We start from the raw sequence: 12453 nt of genomic DNA, 5'->3' as shown, positions 1-12453 counted from the left end.
TTTATCATGATTTGGTTGAAGGTAGGTGAACAATAAAATACTCTGTGGTTATGATGTGTCCTCTTACTGCACAGGAGGAGTGTAGATGAAAACCATCCAGTTGAACATAATTAAAATAAGCTCATACAGCTTTGTTATTAGACATTGTTTAGGCCAGGAAACAAACTGTTAGTCTGATTCTACATTTAACATTTGCTCATGCATCTATATTTTGTATCCTTAGCTGAAACTTCATTGCGATTTAATTAAACCTGTTACCAAGAGGAACTATATGCTCCATCTGTATTGATACTGATGTGATCATTAATCATATTTTATATTTGCTTATAAGGAAATATGCAAAAAATGTGACTCACCCATTTTATCTCCATTTACATCAATAAAAAAGAATACACTAGAGGAATGCTTCCACCTTTCTGTTATACAGATCAATTTGAATGTCAGATCATGTTAACAAACATTTTATAGCAACTTAATATCATACCTTACTACGGCCTTCAAACCTGACCTGAACCTGATGGGTTGAGATTGGATCAGGTCAAGCCTTGGACTGCAGTAGGGTAGGCTCTCATCACCTCCTACAGTGGTTTTGTGCCCTGCTCCTGCTCACCCTGCTATCTTGTTGCACTGCGTGTGCTGCGTAGTGAGTGTCCTGATACATCCCAGTGAGGTGATGATGGCCGGCAGGAGTGGGTCATGAAGCCACTGTCACCCCTACCCCACAGGCAGGAGACAACCAGAGGCATGAGGAGCAGAAAGCCCCCACCAGGCCAAGTCCCAAGGATAAGGCGGAAGTGGCGCTGATACAGGTTCCAGAAGGAGCGTTGTGTCTGAAAAGGACTTGACACTCTCAGGTTGGGTTCAAAGTCAGCTGTTCCTGGGTCATTCTTGCGTCTGGATAGAGCTTTAAAATTAGGCCCAAACAGACCTCTATAGCTTACCCCATCTCCTATATCTCTCTTTCCAATATCCTCTCCCTTATTCTCAACTTACTCCCTTTGCATTTATCTGTGTTTTGCATTTTGTTTGATTGGGCCAAGGTTCCCAAGCAATCCAGGTAACTCTGCATAACTGTCCTGTCATCATCATCACTTACCAATCTACCAATCTTTGCATCATCCATATATTTTATAAGCAGTGATTTTATATTTGCTTCCAGATCATTAGTGAATATGTTGAATACCATCAGGCCTAGTACCAATCTCTGTGGTGCACCCCATTCGGGGATTATTCCCCACTGAGAACTATTTTTTGACATCTGTCAGTAAGCCAATTCTTAACCCATTTAACATATGCTCTATTGATATCATAGTACTAATTTCTTTATCAGAGTGTTGTGCAGTTTTAACCAAAATGCATTACAAAAGTCTTAAGTATTTTAAATCTATGAAGTTATCTTTATCAATCAAACTTGCAGTCTCATCAAAGAGTGAGAGCGGGTTTATTTCACAAGACCAATTTTCTGCAAATCCATGTTGATTGGCATAAATTATATCTATGTTTCTTAATTCTTAATCAATTGACTCCCACATCAGCTTTTCCACTATTTTGCCTGGATTGTTGTCAGGCTAACCACCCTATAGTTACTTGTGTCATCTTGCTTGCCCTTTTTGAACACAGGCACTCTTCCAGTCTTTGAAAATTTTCCCCTTAATCCAAGATCTATTAAAGATGAACATCAGCAGGCCAGAGATCTCCTCAGCCAACTCTTTTTGGACTTTAGGGTACAAGTTATCTGGGCCTGTTGATTCAAAAGTGTTTATCACTCGTAGAGGTTCTCTAACATCTTCCTTAACTACTAATGGATTGGAAAATACTTCATCATTCTCAAAGATTACTCTTACCAAATACAGAACACAGTAATTTACTGACTGCTTCTGCCTTTTCTGCGCCATCATTAACTATTTTACCATCTCCATCTAGTAATGAGCCTATAATCATTGCTAGCATTTCTTTTTTTCCTAATGTGCTTAAACGTCTCCTTATTGTCCTTAGCCCTTCCAGACATGGATTTTTATCTCATGTCCATAGCTTCCCATATCAGTTCTCTGCATTTTATAGCAGTCAGTATGAATCAGATGTTATCTATTTCCTCTTTCTCTGTTTGTTATATATTGCTTTTTATTTCTAATTGCTACCTTCATTTCACTACTGAACCAGGAAGGCCTTTTAGACAAAGTTGTCTCTCTTTCTTCATTGTGAAATCATAGCTTTCTAGCCATCTAATAAATTCTTCTTCAAGAGCTCTATATTTTATTTCACATCTTTTCTCTAAATGTTTCTGCCCAGTCAATTTTGCTCAGTTTTCCTCAGCTTTGGAAAATCAGCCCTTTTGAAGCACCAAGTACATACATTACAAACCTCTAGTGAAGAGATAATGTACAGCAATTAGAAAAGGAGTACTTGTGGCACCTTAGAGACTAACTCCTTTTCTTTTTGCGAATACAGACTAACACGGCTGTTACTCTGAAACCTATACAGCAATTCTGACTGTTAAGCCCTCAACAACTTCAATACAAGTAAAATCCCTGTTTCCCCATTCTTATCTGTGCAGATCCCCAGCAACTGTAGAAATTGTATGTTTTTGCTGTGTAAAAACAGCGAGATTAAAACAGTGCATGCTTGAGGTGACCAGCACACTCTTCTCACCCACAGCACATCTCATGCAGAAGGGAAGACTGAATTGTGCCAGATGGTTTATATCTGGAAAGAGGCAGGGACAAGTCTACATAGAGAAGTTACTCAAATACAATTCATCTGGTACTTCTACCTACATGGGGCAAGGGCAAACATCAGAGGTTATCCTTCTCTTACCTTCCTCTTCTGTTATTCCTCAGACTCCTTCACTGGGTCTTGATTCATTCAATTAAAATTGTAAGATCTTTGGAGCATGTACCATACCTTCCTGATAGACATGCCAAACCCGTTGTCAAGGTTCCTCCCCTACTCTGAACTCTAGGGTACAGATGTGGGGACCTGCATGAGAACCTCCTAAGCTTACTTTTACCAGCTTAGGTTAAAACTTCCCCAAGGTACAAATTAATTTTATCTTTTGTCCTTGGAATAACCACTGCCACCACCAAACTCTAACTGGGTTTACTGGGAAACGTAGTTTGGACACATCTTTCCCCCCAAAATCCTCCCAACCCTTGCACCCCACTTCCTGGGAAAGGTTTGGTAAAAGTCCTCACCAATTTGCATAGGTGACCACAGACCCAAACCCTTGGATCTGAGAGCAATGAAAAAGCATTCAGTTTTCTTACAAGAAGACTTTTAATAGAAATAGAAGTAAATAGGAGTAAGGAATCACCCCTGTAAAATCAGGATGGTAGGTACCTTACAGGGTAATTAGATTCAAAACATAGAGAATCCCTCTAGGCAAAACCTTAAGTTACAAAAAAGACACACAGACAGAAATAGTCATTCTATTCAGCACAATTCTTTTCTCAGCCATTTAAAGAAATCACAATCTAACGCATACCTAGCTAGATTACTTACTAAAAGTTCTAAGACTCCATTCCTGGTCTATCCCTGGCAAGAAGCAGCATACAGACAGACACAGACCCTTTGTTTCTCTCCCTCCTCCCAGCTTTTGAAAGTATCTTGTCTCCTCATTGGTCATTTTGGTCAGGTGCCAGCGAGGTTACCTTTAGCTTCTTAACCCTTTACAGGTGAGAGGATTTTTCCTCTGGCCAGGAGGGATTTTAAAAGGGTTTATCCTTCCCTTTACATTTATGACACCCGTAAAAAAAAAACCAACAGAAATTGGGCTTGTTTTTGGCTTAATTGGCTTGTGAGTTGCTTTTTGGTTAGTTTTTGGCGTGTAGCTTGTTTCTTGTTTGGCTTGTATCTTGTTGCTTCTTTTTTTATGATTGGCTCCCAGCAAGCAGGGGCGAGTCAGGGGTGCACAGCGGGCCCACCACAGTCCCAGACTGCACCCCAGGGGGATCTATTCACATAGAGTGTTGAGGTTCTTTCAGATTGGCTTGTTTTGGCCTTGTTTTGAAATGGGATTAGCTTGATTTTTGGCTTATTTTGAAAGATGGAGTGCTTTTTTACCGCATGAAAGTTGGCAACTGTGCTTCATGTTTGGAGAGGAGTTAATACAATGGGGCCTTAACCCTGCCTGAAGCCTTTGGGCAGTACCATAATGCAAACAAACAACAATCTGGCCCTGTGATTGGAGATGCACTCTATTACCACAGCACAACCTGTGCGGAGGACTGTCACACCACCTTAATCAGTATGAATCCTCCAAAACATAACATAGCAAAGCTGACATGTGCATTGGGGACGGTGGTCAGACATATCTGCCTTTGTAACAAATCTATGATAATATATTTTCATAACATACCATACAAGTTATGATCAGAGCTATACCTTAATCCATTCAAAGGATGTGCAACCATACATTGCCCCCCTTTTGATAAATTTCTAAACGCTGAATAATGGGACCAAGACTTACTATCATTATAAGACAACAACATACATCTGCTCAGTTTCACCCTATAGCATTGCCATTTGACGCCCCTCTCCTGGACAGTAACCTACATGCTTGCAGTATTATTCATCTAGGTCTCAGCTATTAAAAATGTTTAAGGGACCTTTTCTCCAAATTCTCTATATAAAAATCAACTTCAAAACCAAACACAGAGGACAGGTATATTACTCTCCTATGCAATAATGGAAATAGTATATGTCATAACTTTTCCTATTCTGTAGGGGTTGGGTCAGATCCTTATTCCTGCTCCAGCCTGGGTAAGCCGAGTAAACTGGGCTGGAGCAGCACAAAGGAGAACTAAAAGCCCTGGTTCCAGATGAAGGAGGATTTCCCAACTCCTAACAGGCCTGACAAACTCACTACACATTGCTGTCACCGTATTTATCTATAAAGAATGTTGTCACACAGATCAAATGAAATCCAGTGACACACTGGTCATTAATATCATTGTGAGATGTATGTAGAGATGATACCTAAAAAGTTATGTGTATATACTGAAAATATATCCTGAGAGTCACAAAAGGGCATCCTTTAAAAATTGGAAGTCAAATCTTAGTGTGGAAAATAGAAAGGAGCATAAACTCTGGCAAGTCAAGTGTAAAAATATAAATATGCAGATGAAAAAGGATTTGAAGAGCAACTAGTGAAAGAAACGAAAAACTAACCTCACATTTTTATTTTAGTGCATCAGAAGTAGGAAACCTGACAAATAATCAGTGGGGTCACTGAACAATCAAGGTGCTAAAGGATCACTCAAAGAAGACCAGGCTGTTGTGGAGAAACTCAATATATTCTTTGCATCAGTCTTCACTGAAGAGGATGTGAGGGAGCTTCCCATACCTGAACCATTCTTTTTAGGTGACAAATCTGAGAAATTGTCCCAGACAGAGGTATCAATAGAGGAGGTTTTGGAACAAATTGACAAATTAAACAGTAATAAGCCACCAGGACCAGATTAAACTATTGCTGTAACCTATTGCTTAAATCAGCTTCTGTACCAGATGACTGGAGGATAGCTAATGTCATGACAATTTTTCAAAAAGCTCTAGGGTGATTCTGAAAATTACAGGCCTCTAAGCCTAACTGTAGGTTGAAACTATAGTAAAGAACAGAATTATGAGACTCGTAGATGAACACAATATGTTGGGGAAGAATCAACATGTCTTTTGTAAAGGGAAATCATGCCTCCCCAATCTATTAGAATTCTTTGAGGAAGTCAACAAACATGGGGACAAGGATGATCCAGCTGATACAATGTACTTGGACTTTCAGAAAGCCTTTGACAAGGTACCCACTCCTGGAAGGGGGAAATAAAGATGGTGACCCGGCCGGAGGCCCAAGTCATGAAGAGGATGCTGTGGTACTTGGACTGAGGCGGGTCTGCAGTTGGAGAAGATGACGGGTGAGGCACCACCGGGAGAGGGGGCAGCAGCCAGCAGAGCTAATCCCTGTGGTGGCCAACAGGAGGTGCTGTGGCGAGCAGACCCCATCACCGCACCCCATCACCTGTTTGAACTCAATGCTAATAAAAAACAGGGACATGTGAAGGCAACAGGCACCAAAGAATAAACACTGTGAGGGTTATTGACCCTGGGGACAAAAACAGTGGCTTTGGGGGAATATAAAAGGAGAATACAAAAGGACACATCTTTATCCTTCACTGAGGAAGCAAAAAGAACAGCACTTTTTGCATTCATGAATGCTGCACCCTGGCCACGTGTGTTAGTTACACTGGGAGATTGCTTTAGATGAGAAATTGCTTTAGACAAGAATTTTAGCCTGTTAAAATTAAGTTTAGACTCTAAGAAGTGTGTTATACATTTTGATTTACATGTAACCTATTCTTATTCTCCTTGCTCACTATCTCTTACATCTTAATCTTTTTTAATAAAGATATTTGTTTTCACTGTAAAAAGATTAAAGTGCTATGTTATAAAAGACCTGATCCTGAGTTGTTCCCGTTAATCTGTGCGTACACTGTCTCTTTGGTGTACTTGTTAATTACTGGGAGCGTTTACTGACAAGAGCTGGGTACTGCGAGGAACTTGGGGGTTGGGGTGTACTTGCCACCAGCCTGCATGGAGACGGCGAGGTCTCCAGACAGCTGGAAGTCAGTGTTTGTGGGGAAGAGGCTGTTGGTTTCAGGGAGCTGAAGCACAGAAGACAGACAAGACTACTTCACGCTAAGGGTACGTAGTGGCAAGACACCTCATGACTTTGCGTACCCCTGGGAGAGTCACATGCTAACTCTTGTGAAAACTACCACCAGCCTTGCCTTCACTAGGATTTGACCTTGTGGTAGCTAACACAAGGTAAGGACACTTACTTCCCTCCCTCCCTCCCCCCCCCACACACAATAAAGACAAGACCTAAGGGGTACAGCACAAAAATCTCACCCAGGAAATTTAACAATTACTTTTCTTGGCACACGTGCTGTCTTTCTAAAATTTTAGAATGAAGGTAACGTAGCCAATGCTCCCATGGGAAGCTCATTCTCTTATTTCTGAATCATCCTCCAGGATATATAATTTCTGATGGATCTTTCACTGATACCTTTAGGATAGGTCTGCATTGGATCTGGAGGTGTAATTTCCACCTCAGATATATATACACAGACACACACATCCTGGTTGAGCTAGTGAACTAAAAATAGCACTGTAGCCATGGCTGCATGGACAATGGTTAGCTGCCCTGAGTGTAATCCAGTCTGAAACCCTCGGTACATATGTAGCGTGCTTGCTGGTCTCACCCCTCATGCAGCCATGACTACTATTTTTAGCATGCTAGTTTGATCAGGGCTAGCAAAGGTATGTCTACTTGAGCTGGAAGTTATACCTTCAGCTCCGGTGTAGACATACCCTTAGTGTATCTGATTGTAGTCCCTTTAGCTCATCCTATCTGTCTGATGCTATATATTGTTTATGTTTCATTTTAAACATATACCAACTCATCTGGGCACTTGTACAAATTTGAGCAATATAAAATTTATATAATTAATGTTGAGTAAAAAAACCCATGCACTCCTCATATAACAGACGAGTATAAATACACCCTCTCCCCCCAGATGCTTCAAGCAAAAGCACGAGTAAACCGATGGGACAGCATCTTTGCACTAGGACTTCAAAGATCAATATCAGATTCTGGAATGAGGAAGCCAGCAAAGTAAGTAGAACATCAATGCAGTGTACTCCTTATAGCCTTGCTTCCTCAAGCAATCAGTTGCTGCTTTCTCCACCAGTGATCCAAAGGGTCACTAGGTACTATACATTACAATAAGCCATCCTGGAAATCACAATGCCTCAAGTTATTTTAGCAGGTTCCACGAGAGAGAGATGTTCTTAATTGCCACATCAATTACAGATTGATAAGCATCACCTGGGGCTTCAAACATATCTGTATATTGTGAAACTCCTTTAGGAAAGTTGAGTATACCTCCTCTATAACAGGGGCGGGCATCATTCCCATTCCATCAAACTTTATTGATGCTTCCTCCATCTACATAATCTCTAAGATTATTAGGACTGAAACCAGATACCCTGCTATTATCCAGGTTCTTATTTAGGCCAAACAATTGGAAATGAAAGCAGACATTCTGCAACATCAGTAGTCAACAAAAGACATTTAAGCTATATGTTATCAGCATCCTGATGAGACTACAACCTAAACCACCACTTTAAACCTCCTCCAGCAGCTTCACATATGTGTTGAGCAGGAGTGACAAAAGTATGACCCGATGCAACCACACAGAGAAAGTTCTCAGGGCAGATGAGCAGTCACCCAACTCCACTCTGGGGTACCTCAAAGGAAAAAGGGTGACTCCATTTATCAATGCCAGAATCCACAGACAATTTATTAAACTTCAGGTTGATTCTTCTGTAACTGTTAACTTGGAACAGATCTTTGTCCATCTCAAGGAGGTCAGACAATAAGACCAGCACAATTTTTAAAGCATATGGAGACCTGAACCTAAGACTGATATGGAATGAGAGGATTTGATGAGTCCAGATATTGCCAGACATTCATCACCACAGCCATCTCATCAACCTTGCCAAAGAAGTTCAGGGTAAAGACCTGGAAACAGTAAGCCGCTCTGTCAAAATCATGAGATTTTCTGCGTAAAGGCCAAGAATAGGATTTTCCAAAGTGTTTGAGTAACAACGGAGCACAGGTCTCATTGAAAATAAATAATCCTTGTGCTCCTACGTAACTCAGACACTTTGGAAAATCCCACCAAAAATGAACATTTAGACACTCACATCCTACTTTGCCGAAGGGAGGCACTAACAATGGATCAATACGTCTTGGCTAGATTTGACCATGTCTTATTACGTTTAAGTGAAATTAGCAATTGTGAAAGATACCAAATGTACACCCCTAGTGACTGAAGTCACGTATTTACCCACAGAGGACTCACAGTATGAGCAGTGAGGCTCACACTGCTTTGCTCCTGATGAAAGTGTCAGAACTAGCTTCTCAGGAAGGCTCTGAGTTGATTACTGCACAAGAGGTTGATCTGCTACACAACTGTGGTGTTCTGTCAAGGTGGAACTCACCTCACTGTTAAAAGAGGTGGTTTCTGACACTTCAGTGTTTCAGTCTTTTTAATATTTCATCCCCAACTGGCCAAACGTTATACCCAAAGCACTGGGAGAAGCACTTCAAAAGGGAATAGAATAAAAATAAATCTGTTGGGTGCCACTTATGAGGAATGTTTGAAGAGCACCAGCCAAGAGACCCCAGGAAAGTGATCTATAAAAAAAATATTCTAGCTCTTTACAGACAGATGACAGGAAACAGGGCACTAGCCTAAATTCAAGGTAGTGCAGAAACAGACTCACTACAACCTACCTACATTACAGGTTGATAGTTTTGGCATCCCTCACTGGCTTCAGTGTCCCCCTTGCCAGGTTTCAGATCTCAGGCTCTAATCTGAGCAAGAGCATTTACACTGCAGAGTTTAGCCCCACAGCACAAGCCTGAGTCAGCTGACACAGGCTCTGAGACTTTCTTTTTTTTGTCAGAGAAGGGGGCAGCCACCATGCAGACATATTGAGAACAAATTACTTCCCCTGTGCCAGGGTCAGTAAAGGAGGTGAGAAATAGCCATTTTTACTGCTGCTGAGAGCACAAATGCTGGCAAGAGACTGAGCTATTACAATCTGCAGGCCAGGCTAACTTGGATTGTAATAATATCCAATTCCCAATGTTGTGCCAGCTCAGTGGTTGGATGGGAGACCACCAAAAGCAAAGTGTTGCAGGAAAGGTTGGTTCAATAGTCGATGCTCTTCTGTCAAGTCTCACAGAATCACATCCCCACATTGTTGTGAATGCCTGGGAGATTGCTATGGACCCTATGACACTTTTCACAAGAGGTGAACTATTACCCCCAGAGTCACAATTTGAGTAGTTTCATTCTGCTTTCCCAAGTTTACCCCAAATTTTCAGTTACGTAAGGTCACTCTTTATGAACTGAACTTTTGTGTAAACATGCACTAGGGAACTTTCAGTTTGTACCAGCAGGGTCTACACAGGCCAGTTAGTGCAGAACACATTTGTGTGCTATAGAATTCACAACTCACTGGTCTGCATTACTGTACCATGAAGACAAGTCCTCAGTCTTTAACTTGGGCAACCATTTAAAGTATCTCTGAGCTGGATCCTGGTTCTATTGAAGTTAGTAGGAGTTTTGCCATTGATTTTTGATAGTAACAGGAATGGGTTCATTGTATGTAAATATATTGGGTCTTCCAATATTTGTGACTTCATATACATTTTTGTGTGAATGAATGGCCAGATGCCACTGGAAGGGACACCATATAATGTCTTTAATAAATAAATTCAGGAGGCTAAGGTATGATTTTTGCTTTCGGGTTTGGAACAGCTGAGACAATAGCGTACTTCATTCCAGAAGAAGGTGAAAGCATCTCATATCTCTCAACAGTGAGCCTTGTGGAAATGGTGCCTGCTAGCCTCAAACTATGAATTTCAAAACTTCTGTCTTTAAGAGTCTTCTTATTGTAATTACAAGAGAAATTTGCTTTCATCTGTAGTTCAGAAAAGCAATACGGACATCTAGTGGCCAGTTGAGTTAATGACAGATAAGGCTTCTCATCCTCACCAAAAGAATACACAGGGCCATGAATACATGACAAGAACCATAATGTAATTTCAGTTCTGCCTTATAATGAAATGTGAGTATGAGCAATGAATGACAGGTCACAGTGAGGAAGATGGTTATAGTCTAATCCAACAATTTGCAGTTCTGTTTGGTTTCCAGTCGCCCTAAAACTGACATTTGGAAATTCCTATTGCCTTCTTGCCAACATTAATTTTAACAGCCTGAGCTGTTTTAAAGAGGTACCACTGATCCCACACAGCTCAAGAAGAAAACTTGAATCTCAGAGTAATGCTCAGAGCATAATATGAATAGGACTTCTGAAGCTCATGTAACATCTACCTCCACAATAAATCATTGTCCTGGGAAGAACTAGTTTAGCAGGCAAGGGGTGAAAGTTATTACTAAAACAAGATATATCATTGCTAAACTAAACGTGAGCACTAATAGAATTCAATGGTGATTAGGAAATAGAATACATGTTCAAAGAGATGACGAGTCCTTAGGATCCCTTACTATCTGAACTTCAGCCACTAATTTCCTGGCCTCATCTTTCTGCCAACAAACTGATAAACTCAATAAATGTCACAGGTGCCATCAACTTGGACCATCATTTTTCATCTGCGCTCTCCCTCACTACCTAGTATTGCAATTCCAAAACAACTGCAGGCAATGCACAGAAAATGAGAGAGGGTGGAGGCTCAAAGAAATATGGATTTCATCAAAGTCTTTTTTCTTGGAAAAGAAGGAATTTCTAGATTTCAAAGTTGATCACATCTTACAGGAAACATGATGTCTGCCAATATTTCAGTTTCCTCCAACTAATATGAATCAGCCACTTTAATAATCAAGGAAGACAGCCTGTTTTGGTTTGGCATTCACCCAGTACTGAAGCTTATAAAACTTGGACCCACTCCCACTTTTTAATCTTTGTTTCTTCATTTAACTGAATCCATGAATTACTGAGCTTCCTTAATGTGGTTTTATGTGAGACTTTTGTAATTCTGGAAATACTTATCAACAGGTACACCAGAAATATACATTATCAGAGAGACTTCTTAAAGAAGCAATTAAAAAGTAAGCTAATGAAACTCAGGGAACTGTATATAGCATACTACATAGACTGCACTGGGTATCATGTAAAACTCCAATGATCTACTTGTTTACTTTTAATTACTCTTCCCCTGTGTATTTAGCTTGTTCTGTTTTAAGATCTGATGCATTTTCGGAATGTATCTCTTAACTACACACAACTGTACACTTGGGAAGTTTTTTTTTTTTTAAAAGGTCTTACAATATGGACATTTGTTTTTTCTTTCTTATTTCAAACCCTTCCGTGTGGTAAATAGGAAGTGTTCCCCTATGTCCTGGGTACATCTCGTCTGTGATATCCTGGTTCTGAGGGAGCTGTAGAATCCCAGGCCTGAGGCCAGCACAGGATGAATCCATTTTGGAAACAATGTGCTCAGTGGCTGTGAAAAAGGAGTGGCATGCCAACTATCTACGCCTCCTGCCAGCTGCTCCTTAAAGTGTTAGTTGCATCAGCTCTGGAGAAGTCATTTTGCCCAGGATTGTACAAAATCAGCAGCAAAGAGTAGGACAGGATAAAAAAAGCTGAGGGGAACTGGACAAAGCTTGTAAAGGATGGCTCAGCATTCTAGCCTGCAACATCGGTCATTACAGGTTAGCAATAGTGCAGCATAACTCAGACTTTAAGGTCAGAAGAGACCATAATAATAATCTAGTCTGACCTCCTCACATTGCAGGACACAGAACCTCACCCATCCATTCCTGTAATAGACCCCAACCTCTGGCTGAGTTACTGAACTCTTTAAAT

General features: G+C 40.7%; 1 protein-coding gene across 1 annotated transcript in view; it reads right to left on the bottom strand.

Moving 5' to 3' along the window:
- The window catches only part of GRIN2A (glutamate ionotropic receptor NMDA type subunit 2A), a 301852-nt gene that overhangs the window by 118190 nt on the left and 171209 nt on the right, over nt 1–12453 (bottom strand). The gene's annotated exons all lie outside the window — the stretch shown is intronic.

Source organism: Caretta caretta, chromosome 10, assembly GCF_965140235.1.
Source record: "Caretta caretta isolate rCarCar2 chromosome 10, rCarCar1.hap1, whole genome shotgun sequence".
NCBI lineage: Eukaryota > Metazoa > Chordata > Testudines > Cheloniidae > Caretta > Caretta caretta.
The sequence above is the reverse complement of the archived record's forward strand: the minus strand, read 5'-3'. Positions and strand labels throughout refer to the sequence as shown.